We start from the raw sequence: 19074 nt of genomic DNA on the forward strand, positions 1-19074 counted from the left end.
GAAGGAGGAGGGGAAGGAGGAAGAGAAAGGAGAAGAGGAAGAGGAAGAATAGTTTTCAAACAGCTTTAAAATCTCTAACTTTGCTGCTTTCAATTCTGCCTTCCGGTTTCGCTCTCTACCCCTGAAATCTTCTTTCCTTTTTCGTGAGTGGCACACTTATTTGCATTCAAGGACGTCTGTTTCTTGCCCTGGAACTTGGGGAGTTTGAGAGGTTTATTTTGTGTCTTTCTGTCTTTTTCATTTCAAACTTGCAGTCTTTCTGTTAAATTGCCCTGGAATCTAATAACTTCTTCGCCACAACCCAGTAAGGCCCTGGTGAGACTTCTGTCCTGCAGGGCTTGGGACAATCTGTGTGCTGGTTTGCATAATTACCGCTGTTGGAGGAGGAAACTCTCAGACTTGGACTCTCGAGTGTAGAGGTTGGTGCTGGGTAAAGCGGGATGAGGCGAGGAAGGGGTGAGACTCGTCTTGACCTTGGCTCGCGCCTTCCTTAGCTGGCTGTCCGCGCTCCTCTCCTCACTTCTGCCCGTTTTCATGGTGGCTTCCTGTCTTTGTCTTCCCTGACTCAGTCTGCCTTAGCTCTGTCTTCTCCGATCTCCATCACCGGACACGAGGGAACTTCTGGTCTCTCAGCTCCTCAGGTGCTCACCCCTCAGCAGAGTGCCTGCCTGTAATCTCTGTTGATGGATTTGAGCATGGTTTGGTGAGTTCTTGTACATTTTGGTAAATTAAGTAATTATAAATATAACTTCTCGTCCTGGGAAGTTTTATTTTTCTTCTTTAGGAACGGTTCAGCACTTAGGTCTCTACTCAAATATTTGGTAAGATTAGCAGGAAGATCAAACCCACAGAACAAACACCCATCAAATTTCAGTTGAATTAGAGTTTCCATGCACAAAAGCTATTTGCTTACACGAAGTCTTTCTCAGGGAAATATTTGTAGATCATTATCCTTAGTTTCAAAAGTAAACTTCCAAATAAGTCCTAAGCTACAGCGTTCCATGGAGAGGGAAAGAAAACGTATTCATAAGACAGAACACAGAGCTCCTCCGGTTTCAGGCACGAGGGTGCTCAGGGATGCTGTAAGCATTTGGGAACTGAAATGCACCTGTATCGGAAGATTAAACACACAGACACAGGAACCCAAAACTTAAACTAACTTCAACAAGCAGGAAGCAGAACTTTCCCAAATAAACAGAAAAAAATTGTTTTTGTTTTTTTTTTTTTAAAGGTGTCAGAGAATCTTACTTCTTTGAACACAGTTTATTTTTAACTTTCTCACTTGTTCCTACCAATTTCCCCTGCTTCCTCTCGGCAGCCCACTCGTTGGATAAACACCAGTCCCTGCGGCTTCAGCAGCTCGTTTCTCCTGCTCCCTCCCATGCGCCCACTCCCGTGCTGTGCCTTTCTATTCTTTGCCAGGCACTGAGATTTGCTCTGAGTAAGCAGTACCTCCACCTTACAAAACCAGGCATCCTTCATCCTGTCCCCCCACCTACGCCCGTCTGGAACCAGGGAGACAGCAAGGGCTGCTCCTGAGCCGTGGCCCCTGGGGGGAGCAGCTCCTCCAGCTGATGAGGTCCACTCTTTGGAGAGTCCAGTCCACCCGGTTGTTGGCCCTGAGGACAGTGCTGATTGATGGCAGAAAGTGCATGTTCAGTAGTGTGGGCCTGGAGTGGTAAGGACAAGGTAAGGACAAGGTGAATTAGAGCACACTAGACCGGGGCGGGAACCCACCTCTGGGTGAGTGCTGCCCAACACGGAGGAGTAGGACACACATCAGGGCCCAAGGAGAGCCTCACCAGTTCACAGAGCGAGTTTTAGTGGAGCATGACACTCCCTGACTGTGCAGAACACACTTCTCAGCTCACCCACCGAGGCAACTGTGACGTCAAGTTTATTTTAACTTAGATGCACTTGGAGGACAGCGTGGTGGTCATGGAGAAACCTCAGGGCGTCTGCAAACCTCTCAGGATGGGATCCCCTTGCTGCATCAGTGGGGGAAGGACAATCTGGGGGCTGAGCATGTGGGCCTGGCGGGCTTTCACTTCAGAAGCTTGGGTTTGAACCTCTGCTTGGCCCCTGAGGAGCTTGTGTAAATTTCCAGTCTCTGCTCATTTCCCCATTTGTGGAAAGAGGTAACGGATGCAGCCATCTCTCAGCATGGGTCCCGGAGGAAAGCACAGATCAGGAAGACAACCTTAACTGTAACTGTTTCCATAGATTCTAGTTTTATGAGGGTCTGACATGTGACCCACATGCATAGAGGGTTTCAGAACTTCAAAAACCTTGCCTTTATAAGGGGCTCACAAATTATCCACTGAAAGGAATGTAGAAAATTTCTAGTTCTACGCTCACTCAGAGGAAAAATTTCTTCTCAAATTCCCAGGCAGTCAGTCAGCATCTACATGGCAAATTCATGGAAAGGAACAAAACATTTCAGAAGCCTCTATGCTTTTGTGGTATGGGCCCCCTCCTTCCTCCACCTGTTCTCTTCTACTTCTTAGGGAGGTGAGAATAAAGATACCCACCCGCTTTGAGCATGGGCTGTGTTCAGGTAAAGTACTGCGTATTTACAATGTGTCTTTGTTCATCGTTCTAATAACCCAAAGAATTGATATTAGCTGTCGTTTACATATAATACTCTGAGCCATAAAAGGGCAAAGTTCTTTGCTGAGGCCCTAAGTTAACAGGTTTAGAAGTGACAAAGTGTTCTTATCAGTAGGAACCACTTACAAAGCTCGGAAATATGTATTAATTTTCCATAAGTGCCGTTTCCTATAGTGGGCAGGTCCCCAGCAACTCCTTATATAATAGGACAGCTGCATTTCCCATCACCTTTCTTTGAAAACTTAAAAAAATTAGTATTATTCTTAAGTATGGGACTCAAAATGAGTACTCTTCCACCACTGATATTGCCTTTCCCCATGTAGGTAATGCTGTATGGCACAGCCTAAGATGTTTTATGCAGCTGTATCGATATGTTGACTACTGTTTAATTGGAGACCAACTAAAGCCTCTAATTTTTCCTTCCCTCATTAGAGACCTCTGGTACCTGGTCTCCCTATTCATGTGTGTGTGTGTTTATTTGTTTGCTTTTCGATCATAGCCTGATGGTTCACTTCATTTTGCGGTTTTTATCTGGTTGTTCTGCCCTGTCAAGATCGTTTTGATTCCTAATCCTGTCATGTGACACATTAGCTCTGCCTTTCAGTTTGGTGTTATTTGCAAATTTGATAACCATGACATCTATGCCCTCATCAAGATGTGGGTAAAAATATCGAACAGGGAAAAGGCAAGGTGATGACCCAGCAGCCATGCTTCGGAGACATCATGGCTCTGATGGGTGATCAGAAGCATAATGGTCCGGCCATGGAAAGTCCTCAGCTTGGCCAAGCTGCATTTGTATCATCTAATACACCACCAGGGTGGGATTCAGCCTGATGGAGTAGACAGAGAAATCAGATTGCAAGGGGTGCAGCAAAGCACAGGCTGTGGATTTGAGGATGCTGCAGTGTGGTCTTCTCCTCATCTGCTTCATAGCAGGGTGCATCTGAAGGGGCTTTATTCTTGGATTCACGGAAAGCAGGATATTTGTGATCTTCCAGGGCCACACCTTTGTGTTTCTGCACTGTGGTGTTCACCACTGGCTGTGTGTGCTCCCATCACCTGTCCTGTTAGAGTGTCGGTCCCACCAGGCAGGCTTCTTTTCTTCTTTTGCTCCCTGTTATTTCCTAGGATCCAGAACACACAGTGGATACTTCAGTAGCTGCTCAAACATGCATAAATAAATACTTCAAGTCTATTGAATGTTCAAGAAATGCGTTTGAAGTACTTTGGGTTGATTTTGGATGAATTTTGCCCCCCCCCAAGGCAGCTAATGTAAACCAATTAATGTGAGCTCCATGCCGCTGCCACCTGCTCTCTGCTGAGTCCCCTGTCACCCTGTTGCATCTCTGACCCAACATGTGGGGGGTGTTATAGTCAGGAGGACAATTACATATAGGATACATAATTCTTAATATTATTTTATGATGGTCACCCAAAGTTAAATGCAAGAAAGTACAGGAAATCCGTCCACATCACTAAAGACCTAGAAAATCCAGCCAAGGACCTGGATCCCATGGCAGTGTCCTGCATGAGTCCAGCTGAAGTCCTAGAGCCCATGACAATGACTCATGCAAGTATGGTACTCAAAATGGATCGGTGCTAGGAAGGCCCACGGGTCAGTTATGGTTGCTAGAAAGTCTGTGCCAGCGGGGTGAAAGTTCTGTGCCAGTAGGTTGAGGGTTCTACACCAGAACCAGGAGGTAATGCTCAAAATAAGGACCAGGGCTTCCCTGAAAAGTACCACACAGTGACAGTGAGGTCCTGAGCTCCTCCAATGAGAACCGCGGAGTAAATATCAGGGAGCCAGCACAACAAGGTCCTCCAGGAGAACCAACGGCTCCAAACACCACTTAGGAGAACCCACAACACCACGCTCTTCCTCTCCACTTCTCCTTTTATACCGGCAGCTTTGCTTGGGTGGGTCATCTACATGCAGTACCATGCTGATTTAATTCAGCTGTGCTAAATTGGCCATTGGTTTTTAATCCATAACAGGGGCTTCCTCTGTGTCCTCTATTTCCTAAAGCTTTCTTCCTATGGCCCAGGTCTGAAGACGCCATCGCCCCCTACACTCAGGTTTCCTTGCTATGCTCATGCTGTTTGGTCTCCCGGGTTTTCTGGAGTGTGACACACTGCTGTGGAACTTGAGTGCTCGGTGCTGAGAGCCGTTTTCCCTCCGTTGCCACTGTGGGCTCCGCGTGGCTTAGTTTCCTTCAGAGAAACCAGTGCCTCTGCCGAATGACAGCGCAATGTGCTGTGAGCCTGGAGCTCCACTGCAGGTGCCCTGTGTACCAGGACAAAACAAAGTGCTGGCCCGAGCTGGGTCTGGAGACCCAGCTTTCCTACTTTACACACTGCTGCAGCCATCCCAAGTTATGAGTCAGCAGCAAGAGGAGGAGGAAGAGGAGGAGGAGGAGGAGGAGGAGGAGGAGGAGGAGGAGGAGGAGGAGGAGGAGAGGAGGAGGAGGAGGAGGAGGAGGAGGAGGAGGAGGAGGAGGAGGAGTGAGGTCTCTTGGGGCTGCAAGATGAGATACCCAAGACCAAACACTGCTTGCAGTGGGGTTTGCAAAGGAAGCTCATCCCTAATATTATTTCTGAAACAGTATATGCTTGCCCTTTCAGATAGGATTAAATATGATTATGAAGTGAAATATAGTGCATGCAAAAGAGAACCCCAAAGGTTTTCTTTTCCTGTTTTATGCTGGAGGGAAAGAAGTGACCTAATTATTGTTTTTCAGCTGCAAGACGGATGGTGTCCATCTGGTTTTCTTCTCCACCAGGAATAGCAGTAGAGGAAATAGGCTTAATCTGCAGCCCGCATTTTGTAGTTGAAACATAAAGGAGCATTTCCTGACAGTGAGTGGTGGATTGTGGAGTTTGTTTCTGATGGGATTTAGATCTCCATCTGGCCGGGCTGTGTCTCATGTAGCTGTCTTCGGAGGTGATGGAGGTGGGTGTGTATGTAGGTTAAGTGGTCTCCGGATGATCCAGCTCCCAAGACCATATGGTTCATTCTGTGAAGACAAAGAACTACACTGGCTTTGTGCTGTCCTGATACTTTTAATGTAGGGTAACAAACATTTTTAATTTATTGGAAGACTACATTTAAAATAACTTCAAAATGAATGTTCTGCCCTTCCTAGGGTATAAGAGGACAAATCTTGAATTTGGCAAGATGCACTATGGTTTACTGGAATATACTTTTGGCTTGTCCCAGTCAAGTTGTTCTTTATTCAGTTGTGCTTTACGTTTCTAAAATTGTGTTTGAATCTGAAAAGAATGCTTTTAATGCAGAAGGATTTGGTTTTATATGTCACCGAGTAGCAGATTTTTAAAAAAATGCCTACCATCTTCTTCCATGGATTGAAAGAAAGGCCTTGTAGATTTTACAGTTAGGGTTACTTCCTGGCTAAGTGTTAGATCATAGTAACAGAAATAAAAGCAACCTGATGACCAGGTTACACAACAGGGCTCTCTGAATCACATGAGAAGAGATGAACAGGAGTAGAAATACATAATGATAAATAAGGAAAATAGCATTCAAAGTGACCTCAAGATTACTTTAGAATTTTGCAGAAATATCAAAGCAGTGAAATTCTGCTAAGCTCACATATGACACCTGCATAGAAACTGTTCTTTCAAAAATAAGTGCAAAATGTTAAAAACATGAACTCCTTCATCTCGGTAGGAAATGTTACTTAAAGTCTGAGAAAGAAGACAGTGTGGGAGTAAGCTGAATACAAACAACCACACGGAGATGACTCCCAAGAATTCTGTTGAAGATGCTTGCTTACACTGATCTGTACAAATGGAAAAATGGATGATTTACCATTCAGCAGCAACCTGCTAATGATTTAGTCAAGAAATTTTGACAGACTACTAAAACTATGCCAAAGCGACTGTATTTGTAAAGTAACTTAGAAAATGTGAGTTAATCTTCAAGTAGGCAGTTCTTAAATACACAGATTGATGAAAAAGGGTCTTTAGACACATAAAATGAATACATTGCTAGTGATTTTACTAGGGTAATTGTTTTTCCTTCCTACCTTTATTTTATAAAAAGGAAAGGGATTTAATTGTCCATGCAGAATAAACTAATGTTTTTCCTAAGAATAAAAATTAAAAGTTTAAGAAACCACTATGTACTACATAGGTATTAAAACAAGTTCCAAAGAATTTCACAATTCTAGGAATTATTGGTGAGTTGTAGGAAGAATTTATAATCTATTTGGCTGAAATTCATGCCATGGTGAGAATTACAGGAATTTCACTGTCAGATTCTAACTATTTTCTGTCTAGGTATTTAGCAGGCCTGGCTATCACTTCTGCAGTTCCAACATGAATATATTTGCCTATATTTTATTCTGCCCAAATGATAAGGTTTTATTCAGTATCTTGGGTTGATTTATACCCTTGTCCTTTTCAGTACAAGTAACAAATGTAAAGCATGACACTTTACTGTTCACTGAGGAATGTTTACTTCACTGCTTGGCTGTTGGAACACTGAAGTCTGGTTGTTTATGAGATCAGAACATTTTAGAGAGAAAGTGATAGCGTGTCCTGCCTTGTGTGTTTGAGAAAGAAATGATTTCAGGAGAGACTCACTGAGAAATCATCCCTTATCACTGAAAAATGTCTGATTAGGCCACATTCAAATACACTAGCGAAGGCAGACTTCAGATCAAGAAAAGATGAGGCTCCTCTGAAAAGAGTTTCCAGAGTGAATCTATTAGTTATGAGACTCACGATCTTGTAAACTCTTAAGACTAAGGAAATCTGCAAGAGTTGTGATAGGTAGCAGAGTACTCCAGCTGTCCACTTTCTGGAATCTCTGTCTCCTTTTGTTTTGTGGAGTCCTGAACCCACAACCAGAGATGACCCTGGGCTGGGTCCTCCACTTGGACTGTACCGGGGGCTCCTGGCAGGGCAGGTGTGGGCAGGGACCTGCAGCCTGGGCCTTGCTCCGGGCTCCCCTGGCTGTGTCCTGTGGGAATGCTCGCTGTGGGAATGCTCGCTGTGGGAATGCTCCCTGCTAGACTGAACTGAAGGCAAAAGGATCACGGACCCCTGATAGCTGCCTGAGTGCAGCCCTGACAAGCTCATCACCCTGAGAGGGAAGAAAGCTCCCTTCCTTCCTACAGACACAGGCCAGGCCCAGGCAGAGCCTCAAGCATCCGGGCAAGCACCCTCGCCCTGGGCACCCCAGCCAACACACTCACTTCTCAGTGCACTGTGTGTAGCTGTTTTTCTTTTTTTTTAAGATAGACATTTGTTGTTACTGATTGTGTGATACCGCGTGGACAAACAGGTTAAGCCAAAAAAAATGACTAGAGGGAGATGTTAAATAGCTGCGCTAAAATGCAGATTCACGTCATAGCGTCAGGCTTTTAGGTCTCCTTAGATCTCTTTAACCTTTGTGCCTTCTCAGAGCCACCGCTCTGGTCCTGTCCCTGGCCTGAGGGCTCCCCGGAGATGGCCTTGTCAGAACTGTAGTGACTGACCACAAGCTGCTTTCCGCTTGAGTTGTGGGCACTATTGGGGATCAGTGAGGAGTCAAGATATGTGCTTCTCTGGCTCTCCATGCAGAGGCGGCTTGGGCTGATGTAATTTTCACTGATGGTAACTACTTCTTTGGTGTGGCTTCTACATGATTTTCTGCTCCTTTATAATAACTGTCACCTTCCCACAGCCCCTGGGTGTCGGGAAACCGGGGTTACAGAATTGTCCTTTGTGGGGCCCTACCACCCCAGGATATCTTATAAATAGTCACTTAGTCATGATCTTGAGTGTTGAAATAGCTTTCCTGAATTATCTTTAGGGTTCCATCTGTTTCCTGTCCAGGACTTGACTAAAATGCTATTTGTGGATCATTCTTTTAAATATCATGGCATCAGAGTGGTAAAAAAAAATCATTTGTGATGATTTTGTTTTTGGGTGGGGCAGAGTCTTGGTATTTAGTTCAGACTGGTCTTGAACTCACTGTGTAGCGCAGACTGGCCTTGAACTCATGATGAGGCGATCCTCTTGCCTCAGCCTCCCAAGTGCTGAAATTATTGGCATGTGCCTGGCCTTGGGGTTACTTTTAATTTCTTTTATTTTTATGAAGACACTCTTCTTGAATGACAGCTAGAGGGAAAGCATGTATTTATGTTTTACTAATATCGGACTAGTCAAGGTTCTTCCATTTGAATTTGCTAAAGTCCAATTCAATAATATTTACCAAAAAAGATCTCTTTTCTGTTGTAACTTGGGAGTTCATTGCTTTACTATTGAATTTTTTTCTGACTTAGTGGTTTTTAATTTGTTATATGCATTGGCCCTATTCTTATGCATGTCTTTTTGTTTGTTTTTCACACAGGGTGTTGCTGTAAAGCTCAGGCTGGTCTTGAACTTACTTTGTAGCCCAGGATGGCCTCAGACATGTGGTGGTCCTCCTGCCTCAACTTCCCAAGTTCTGGATACAGACTTGTATTTCCCTGCTTGGCATGGGCAAGCCTTTTCTGTATGTTAGGAGAGGTGTCTGCTGATATTCCTAACTAAATATTCATCTTCATGAACTACCATTGCACAAGACTATGGCTTATCAGAAACATGAGATTCAGTTAGAGGTGTGCTAGTGGAAAATTCATAGTCATGAAAGAGTATAACAAAAAAAAATCTAAACATGAAGTTATTAAAGAACAAACAGAAAAAAGAAAGTAGACAAAGGAAAATAATAACAATGCTGCTTTCTTTAAATAGATTAATAAAAATAATGGCCACGATGTGGATGGTGGAGAGATGCACGGGTCGGTCTCTTTTCTCCTACATTAGATTTTCAGGAGGTTTGTTAGTTTCTCTAAGATAATTAGAACCACAACTCTTTCAGATATTTTGGAGATGCTCTCACTCACAATGGCGGAGTCTGTGAAATCAAACTTACTTGAGCAACAAAAATAAAGTCGCATGTCTGACATTTACATGGAAGGTCATTAAAAGCCTGTGCCCACACCCGTGCCCTCACAGGGGAACACACCGCATAGGTTACGGGTGACACCTTCCTTGAAGCTGAAGTCGGTTCTCCGGCCACAGGCAAGGCTGCGGCTCGGACGGGGAAGCAAATCAAGTACAGTGCACCGCGCCACGCTCTCTCTTTAGCTGGCCTTCTCTGTGCTGCGCTGACTTAAGCAGTCACCACAATTTTTAAACTTTGAAGATTAAAAAGAAGCAACATGAATGAGAGTAAGATATTTTAGATGTAGAATAATAAAATGTTTACCAACACTGACAGTGCTAGGGTTTTTGAGAAGTGCAGCCCTGTGATCAGTGCTTTGGGGCAGCCTGCAGGAAGGACGGCCTCATGGTCCCTGGTCATCTGATAACAAGAGGATCCAGCAAGGCCCTTGCCAGGTCTTCCTCAGCAGAGGACGCTGCGTGGGGAAGCACGATGCAGAGAATCAGGGTCAGAACGCTTGCTGTGGGCTCAGTCCCATCCTGGAGGGTGCATGAAATGGATCTCTCACAGGTCCCAAAGGAACACTGAATCATTCCATTTGCACAAGCCATGGCGAAGACAGCGTCAGTTAACGCCCCAAAGCCTAGGTGCTTCTGCTTAGCATCGCTGTTGAAGGAACAAAGCCCAGGTGGATTTTGCAAATCTCTCGCTCAGCGTTGAATTCTGGGAAATGAAACAAAGAACCTACTTGATGCTCTCATCTTAAAAATTGCATTTTATAGGTATGCAAAAATCTCTGCAATAAGAAGCTGTCGATCTCATTCTTTATTTAAGAAAAGAGCTTCTCTGACAAAGGAAAAACTCTGGACTTTCTTTTGTTGAAGTTTCAAATTCCAGCAGCTTTTGGTACAGGATACCCCATCATGCCAAACCCTGGCTGGTTTAGAAGTCATCAAGAACAGATTTGACCATTGTGAACTGACTATTGTTGGTTATTTCAAAGGTACAAAAGGGAGGCACGGTGGTGCCACACTGCAGTTTTCTCCTCCAGATGGCTGGAAACAGTATTTCAGAGTTTTCTGCTGTTTGAAATAAGAAAGGTGGCTTAACTTTTCATGTGTTAGATGGACTCTGAGGTGCATGGGCAAACTTCAAGCACATTTCTAGAGAACAAGATCATTTCTAGAGAACAGTGGCTCTATGGTTTTGTTTTGAAATTCTGTATCATCATTTTAATTTTTTTCATTTTAAAATGAAAAAAATGCATAGGAATTGATAAATTATTTGTGTACATCAGACAAAGCCTCGGGGCCCAGTGCTAAAGCCTGTGTCGTGGGGACGGAGCTCCCCAAGAGCTCCATTGAGTGCATCTGGCCACAGCACTGTCTGCTGGAAACCGTCCCTGCGTGGTATTTACAGAGCCCAGCAGCTTCAACACAACCTCATGGCCCTGAAACCCTGTGGGTGCTTCGGGGAGGAAGACAGCTCAGATTTGGTGCTGAGAACCTAATTTTAAATAAAGTCATTTGTCATCTGTCTCTGATTGGTCCAGCATCACATGTGGCAGCATGAATGTTGCCCACTTCCGGCGTGGCTTTGTTGGTGATGGGAAACAACACAGCCACGCCTCTTCTGCTTTTCTCTGCCCCCTTTCCCTGGTGGTTTTGCACTCTCTTGGTGATGCAGCCCTTAGGGACTGGGGAAGGGACAGAATCAGGGTGTCGCCTTCTCCCCTAGCCTTGGCGCAGATGGAGGAAGACTAATGCCAGCCTGGAGGAAGCAGGAAACCCTTGCCTCTTCCAAGGTCCTGTCCTTGAGTTGCCGCCTGCAGCCCGGGTCCTGGCCTTTCCCCTCCCCGGCCTCCCCCTTCACTCAGTCTCTTCCCAAATGCCGGAGCATTTTTGCGGTGGTCCCCGCGTTGTCTCGGAAACTCCTTATGGTGGTCGGCTCTGCTGCCCCTGTAGGGAGGCCAAGATGAGAATGGAGAAAAGATCACACAAAACTCATTTCCTGGTCTTTGCGAGATGACAGTCAGCTGTCACTTGCAGGATGATCCCGTTGACCTGAATGGGTGGTTTCCTGTGGTGGGGAGTCTGTGGTTTGGGGTTGTAGCCTCTCATCTTTCCCGAGTCATTCAGCAGCTCCCCGGAGTGAGCAGCTCCTACCTGGGGGAGCTTAGCCAGGATCGCATCACACTCCTAGCTCACGTTCTCACAAATGCCATCTGTCCATGCCCCTCTGCAATGTTAAGGGCTCACAGAGTCGTTGACACTGACTGGTGTTCATGAAGGCTGGAGCAGTTGGTCCCCGGGCCTCCCACCCGAGGGTGGCCCTGCTCCCCCCTGGCCGGCCACCTTCAGTCTTCCCAGAGGCCAAGTCCAGGCTTGCATTCTTCCTCAGACGTGCGTGTTTTCCTAATTGGTATTTTCTGGAAATTCTGGCCAATCCAATGAACGCATTCACACCGTGTGCAAATGCCTGGCACAAGAGTAGAGCTTCTCATTTGTCTCTATTTGGGCCTGAAGGAACCAGTGCTTTGCGATGTCAGGCTGCTGCGGACCCAGTGAGGCTGGTATTTTTGGGTGAGATCAGATCCCTTTACACACAAACCCTGTTGGGTAAACGTTCACCAAGAACAGCCCGAGCTGTACCTGGAAGATTACTGCCCTTGAGCTCTGGGTAGTTCTAGGTGACGCTCTTTCTCGTTGCTTTCCCCTCTAACTTCCCCCTAGAGCTGCTTTCTTTCTTTCTTTTTTTCTTTCTTTCTTTCTTTCTTTCTTTCTTTCTTTCTTTCTTTCTTTCTTTCTTTGTCTTTTTGAGACAGGGTCTTGATATGCATGCAGTTCACGCTGGCCTTGAGCTCATTTTGTAGTCCAGGTTGGCCTCAAACATATAGCAATCCTCCTGCCTCAGCCTTCCAAGTTCTGGGATTACAGGCATGTGCCACTCTGCCTGGATCCATTTACTGATTATTTATTTGTTGACTAAATCTTGCCATGTAGCCTAAGCTGGCCTTGGACTGCTAGTGGTCCTCCTGCCTCAGCCTTCTGAGTGGAGACACCTCCAGGTTTTAAACCTTCTGTGTACATTTGAAGGCTTCTTGGGAGGCCTTCTGTGGGACATTTTGGACTCTGTCTCAACAAGGATTCTGTCTCAACAAACAAACCGAAAAAACAAAAAGTGAAAGAGAACAAGAGAAAACTCAAAAACGTTTACTTTGGTGCCTGATTTTGTATCTTGGGTTTTAAACTATGAAAATGATTTAGAAGGCCCTGAGACTTTAGCATGTGAGCTCTGTTAACTGGAAAACTGCTTTATTACCGTGTTTGACCTCATTACAGCATCCAGGTTCACACGGATCAGCACTGAGAGCCTGTCACCTCTGGGCACACAGATGGGCCTTTTCATTACCTGAGCATCGGATTGTATTACGGGCCACATGGTCATTCAGCAAAGGTTGATTAATCCCTGACGTCAAAGGAATGGTAGCTTCAGTGCTCCCTGGAAAGGGGGGACTTTGAGCACTGCCATCCACATGTGCTGTCACTTACCGGAGCCCACAGGGCTCGGAACAGTCTGGATGTTTAGCAGGCGGGAATCCGAACTGAAATCAGGGCTTATGAGTAACGAAGCAGACAGCTCCACGCCCACTGGCGAAGTGGGGGTGAATACTGTGCACCTTTCCAAGGTTTGTTTCCTTGAACACTTTGCTCACCCTGCCCAGAGCACTAACGGTTCCCTCCTCTCTTTTTAAGTGGAAATGACTACAAAGTGTTCCCAGCTGAGAAGCTGAGAAATATATTTTCAAAAACAATTTTTCATCCCAGTGGTGAAGAACATCAGGTGCGCTCTCTCTCTGCCTCTATATGATTATCTGTGTCTGTATCTGTCTGGTGAAGGCTATCGGTGGTGCCCAGGCATGGGAAATGGGAGAACATCGCCAGGTTTAAACTTTCTCATCTACTCATGAGAGGCCTGGGAGTGACTTCTGTGCCGCAGGACATCCGGCCTGGCCGGCCTCCAGGAGGGCCAGAGGTGCCCCTGGCGATGCCGTGTGTCCTTCTTTCTTTTTTAAATTGATCAGTCTTGCCAGTTTTATTTACTTGTCAGTTTTTGCATTTGTCCACAGTAATGACTTTTTATTTATTTATTTGAAAGAGATTAAAAGAAAAAGCAAGATGATAGGAAAAAAGGTGCAATAGATAGACATGGCAAAAGGGAAAGAAATTGCCCCAAAGAACAAGTGAGATGGGGAAAAGGAAAATACATGTATTCCCCGTCCTCTCTCAGGATGGCTGAGATAACTGGGCTCCTAATCCGATTAATCGATGGAAAGAACAGAGTGCTTGTATTGACTGACCTGTTTGCAGGCCTGTATCTGGTAAGCTGAGCACCTGTTTTGAAGACGGCAACGTGCGATGGAGTTTGTCCTTCTATGCCCCAGACAGGTCCCCAGCTCCAGGCAGTGGCTGAGTTGGCTCCACCTTCCTGGGAGCAAAGGAGCAGAAACCTTAGCCCCTGGATGGCGGCCACCAGCTGGGGCAGGCACCCCGTCCTGCCTCCTTCTCGGGCCTCTGGGGGCCAGGCTGTCTGCAAGGCGGGCTTTCATGTTTTCTAATCTCACTTTTTCTTTCAGTCCCTACTTCTCCAGGCTGGGGCAGCTCATTTGATGGTATCTAAGTTCTGCTTGAAATGCTATGATTAAGATCGCAGGAATATATTAGGAATTAATTTCGTTATTCCTCAGTGTTCGAATATTTAAAGATAAGGGAGGCATTCAGAAAGTGAATTTCTGTCAGGTTTCCTTATGCTTCCTGACGAATCTGTACCTATTTAGAGTAACTTTAGGCCAGAGCACTAATTTAGGTGTTTGTTAGTGCGTGGGATTAATTCGGTGTGGCCTCTGCATGTGTGCACGCAGCCTCTTGATCACCTTCCTCCCCTTAGCTCCTCGCTCTCCTCCTCCTCTGTCCCTGGTCCCCTTCCCATTTCCATGGAAGCGACCTTCTGTTTCTTAACATGGCTTTACTCTGGTTTTTAAATTGTTTATTTTAGTACTGTTCTATTAGTAGTGGTGGGATCCAAGTCCTTGAACAAGGTTAAGCTGAAAGACATTGAAGAGTCTATCATTGGAGGAGGGGAAGAAACAAGGTTTTTTGCAATTCACAGCTTCACAGCATAAGATCGTGATTTTATGTAACAGAACTGCGAGGTACAAGGGCACGGTTTGTTACACGCTAGGTGTGTTAGCTACATGATTTCAGCTAGTACTTAGGCAGTGGTAATTATGGTCTCCAATTCAATGTACGGGTTCAGAGCGCATAACCACTTGTTAGCTGGCCCAAAGGTCACAGAACTTGTAAGACGTGGAGCCAGTGTTTAATTGCTGGTCTCCCCGACTCTACGATGCATATTCTTATCTGCTGGGCTGGTTAAACACGGCCCCTCGCACCCAAGTAAGTGAGTTAAAACCGCTGTACTCTACTGAGGACCGATTTAGAGCCTGAGCAGGAAACATGCACCTCGCTGATTCCAAAATACATTTTTAACATTTTAATACCTCTTCAATTGGGATGCATATAATAATCTTTGGTGTTTTACAGTTACTACCCACTAGGTAGCAATTGTGGCATGATTGTTACTGCCTCAATTTATTTTGCTATATTTTATTTTTTATGTATGCAATAAAGTGATACAGTAAAAAACTCAGCACGGAAATAAGATTAGAAGATGGATACAGCTGGAGACTGTACCCGTAGGTGAAATTAATCAGACCGATATGGGTAAACACCGCAAGGTCCCTCTAGTGTGAAAAAATGAACAAATAAATAGGATGCAAATGTACAATAGATGTTGTGAATTGGGAAGAAACCAAAAGAAAAGACAAATGTTGATGGGGGAAAAGAAGAGAAGGAAAAAATACATGTCCACACAAGAGAGGTAAATGCAGCTAGCTTCTTTTAGTTCCTTAAAAAGAATGCAATATATTAACTAGTGTTAATTTCCTACTATTTTTTGAAATTCTGTATCATTTCTATCCTTTTTTTCTGTTTTGCTTTTTAAAATCATAAAAAATGAATGTTTTGTGCTAATACCTCGAGGACAAGATATCATGCCTGTATCTTGTACTCTGAACAAATACAAACGTAATACACAATGTATTGACTTTGCAATGATCCAGCTAATCTGTTTTGAAACTCAGGTGCATTGTTTTGTTTATCTTTCTTTTCCCCCTCCTTTCCTAACTTCTTTAAAATATAATGAATAAAAATAATGTATAAATAAAAAAATTTAAATCCTCAAAAACAAACAAACACCCAAAAGACTCTTAAAATAAATGTAAGACGCTTTTAGATGACAAGAAAATACCTCGTCACTCTTTGTCAGTGTTTTTCTTTCTTCCTGGGACTTGAAGCAGTGAGTCCCCAGCTTTGATTCAGCATGTTACCCAAGGCGGTGGCCACACAGCCTGCTGGGAACAGAGCTTCTGTACTGTGTTTCTCCTTGTGCCCATTAAACCATAAATGTCTTGCCTAGTCTTCGTTCCTTTTTTTTTTTTTTTTTTAAATTTTATTTAAGAGGAAAAAGAGAAAAACACAAAACAAAACAAAGTGGTGTAAGGGTACACGTAATACAGAACTACAAAAAAAAAAAACATAATAGTAAGAAATCACCTGCTAATAGATTACATATTATCATCTTGGAAATAGTTGCTCAAATCACAGTATCAAAGAATACAAAGTGAACATTCAAACAGAGAGACTGCAAACAGCTGTGTTCAATGATCCAAAAACATTAATATAGTCAGCTATTTAACACCCCTAAACACAATTGCTGTTATATCCATAGAGCTCTTTTTTTTTTTTCCTTCTCTTTTTTACAACAAAATTTACACATTTTGGATTTTATTACTCCTAGTCCTTATTACTTTTTTGGGGGGAAGAGAATATAGTCAAATATGGAAAACAAAGCTGCCACTCAAAACCAAGGATAGACATAGCACATGATGTAGAACAGAGTACAAGGTTATCAACAATGGTTATCAAAATTGTCTCTTATTTCCTTAAAAAGAATAGTCTATCTCATTAGATATTATAAAGTTGGACAAAACAGTAGAGAACAAGACCAATAAAACTTAGGCATTGTAAACATTACAGGACTTCCAAAGGAGACAACAGTCAAACCAGAATGGGCATCTTAGTGAATCTTATTGCCTTCAAAGTAGGTGCTTATACCCTCAAACTTGATACTATCATATAGAATGGAACAGAGTCTAATCAGTCAAAACAAGATCGTGGGGGTATTACAGGACTTCAAAACAAGTTAACAGTAAATCAAAAAGAGTTACTATAATATATGCTAATTAAAAAAATTTTTCCCCTTATTTAAAAAACATAAGAAATAACTAAATAATTTTTTTAAAGAATAAGGGAGAGATTGAGATAAGCTCCAACATGGCGTGGATCTCAGGAGACACTGCTAGATCTCCCCCTGGAAGGGCTGCAGGCTGCCACCCTGTCTCCACTCACAGGGAGGGGAGATGCTGGCTTGGCTTCCCAGAGACCTAAGCTCCAACAGGGCTAGGATCTCAGGAGACACTGCTAGTTCTCCCCCTGGAAGGGCTGCAGGCTGCCACCCTGCCTCCGCTTGCAGGGAGGGGGAGGTGCTGGCTTGGCTTCCCAGAGTCCTAAGCTCCAGCATGGTGTGGATCTCAGGAGACACTGCTAGTTCTCCCCCTGGAAGGGCTGCAGTGGGCTAAACTACCGCCGCTTACCAGGGAGGGGAGGTGCTGGCTTGGCTTCCCAGAGTCCTAAGTTCCAGCATGGCGTGGATCTCAGGAGACACTGCTAGTTCTCCCCCTGGAAGGGCTGCAGGCTGCCACCCTGCCTTCGCTTGCAGGGAGGGGAGGTGCTGGCTTGGCTTCCCAGAGTCCTAAGTTCCAGCATGGTGTGGATCTCAGGAGACACTGCTAGTTCTCCCCCTGGAAGGGCTGCAGTGGGCTAAACTACCACCGCTTACCAGGGAAGGGAGGTGCTGGCTTGGCTTCCCAGAGTCCTAAGTTCCAGCATGGCGTGGATCTCAGGAGACACTGCTAGTTCTCCCCCTGGAAGGGCTGCAGGCTGCCACCCTGCCTCCGCTTGCAGGGAGGGGAGGTGCTGGCTTGGCTTCCCAGAGTCCTAAGTTCCTAGTCTTCGTTCCTTGAGGTTACCATGCAAGTGCCATGCAAGTGATAGACACTGCGCAATCCACGCTGGGCTGCACATGCAGTCAGACTCTTATGCTTCCTGTAAGAGAAATTCCAAACTTGGAGAAGAGTCCCGAGCTGTGTCAGCACTGCTGTAGTTACTGTGGAACCTCCTGTGCCGCTGACCTTCCTGGAAACACCACGCTAATTTCAATGTCTTCATCCCAGGGAGCACTGGCTTCCTTTGAAGAGTCTGCTTTAGAGAGTTCAGAGATTTTGATGTCCATTTTGACCCCAACACACCTTCTGATGACGTCGTTAGGTAACCCCTACTCACATCTGGAGCGGTATACAGGAACAGCGATGAACAGTCCTCGGAGCTGCCCGGCATGGTCAAAGCATTTGTGACTATTAGTGAAACTGTCAGTGTGAGATCATTTGAGGAGCTGTAGAAAAAGCCCCCCGTGTAACATAATACGTGATTGTAAATACCCTTGTCTCAGGCTCTGCAGCTTGCAGCCTCCACCAAGCTCATCAGAATGGGGGACCCAGTTGTGTGAACCTCACTAGCACAACCACTGTGCGACTCCTTTTTTCTCGGAGGTCTCCTTGGCACAGCTGCTGCTCAGGATACACGCATTTAATGAGGGAATAAAAGGACAGAAAAGCAGAACTAATCACTGAAGTAGAATTACGTGACTACTGTGGATTTTCTTCTTGTAAGATTTCATAATCCTTTGAGAAGGTAGAGGGATGTGAATGCTTCATCGGTCCTCACTGCTGAGCTGAGGTTAGAAATCAACCTGCGGGTATTAAACCTTATTTTTAAAAAGCCTTGGCTCTTTGTCTTTGACCTGGTATACTTGAAATACCAGGACAGAAATAATAATAACATTGTGTGTTTGGAAACTTTCTACCAGAAGCTATGTGCCTTTCCATACCATGAATCGCTGTGTAGCCAGTAATGTTTGGAAATTGGGTTTTTCTTTTTATTAGCACTTCTTTTTTTTTACAGTTGCTATTAGCCATGCATCTAATTTCTATTTAAAAAGTTATTATAGCAAAATTGCTTATGAACCTAACAAAATATACTTTGAAAAACAGCCATAACTCATGTATCTGAAGTGCGTGTTTTAATCCATGTGAATGAACCTCTCTTCAAAGTCTGAGTGCGGCTGGCAAAAGTAAAATCTGTTTTTTTTTAAAAGGACAATCAAACTGCATTTAGGAGTGTGATCTGTTGCCGCTTGGTGGCACTCTTGACTCATTTAAAGGAGGCTTGATGGGGGGAGGAGAAAAATCTGTGTGTAATAAAGAAAAGTGACAATCTGGGGAGAATTTCAAT

At 44.6% G+C, this 19074-nt stretch overlaps 1 long non-coding RNA gene across 1 annotated transcript; it reads right to left on the bottom strand.

Annotated features, from left to right (window-relative positions):
* Nucleotides 1-1267: 1267 nt before the first annotated feature.
* Nucleotides 1268-18661, bottom strand: LOC134475133 (uncharacterized). The gene is made up of 4 exons (XR_010046102.1): nt 17319-18661; nt 15914-16090; nt 13905-14032; nt 1268-3734 (listed from the first exon to the last, which is right to left on the bottom strand). It is a non-coding gene; the product is annotated as an uncharacterized LOC134475133 (long non-coding RNA).
* Nucleotides 18662-19074: the final 413 nt, after the last annotated feature.

Source organism: Cavia porcellus, unplaced genomic scaffold (genome assembly GCF_034190915.1).
Source record: "Cavia porcellus strain 051 isolate PalLab524CR breed Dunkin Hartley unplaced genomic scaffold, mCavPor4.1 scaffold_120, whole genome shotgun sequence".
NCBI lineage: Eukaryota > Metazoa > Chordata > Mammalia > Rodentia > Caviidae > Cavia > Cavia porcellus.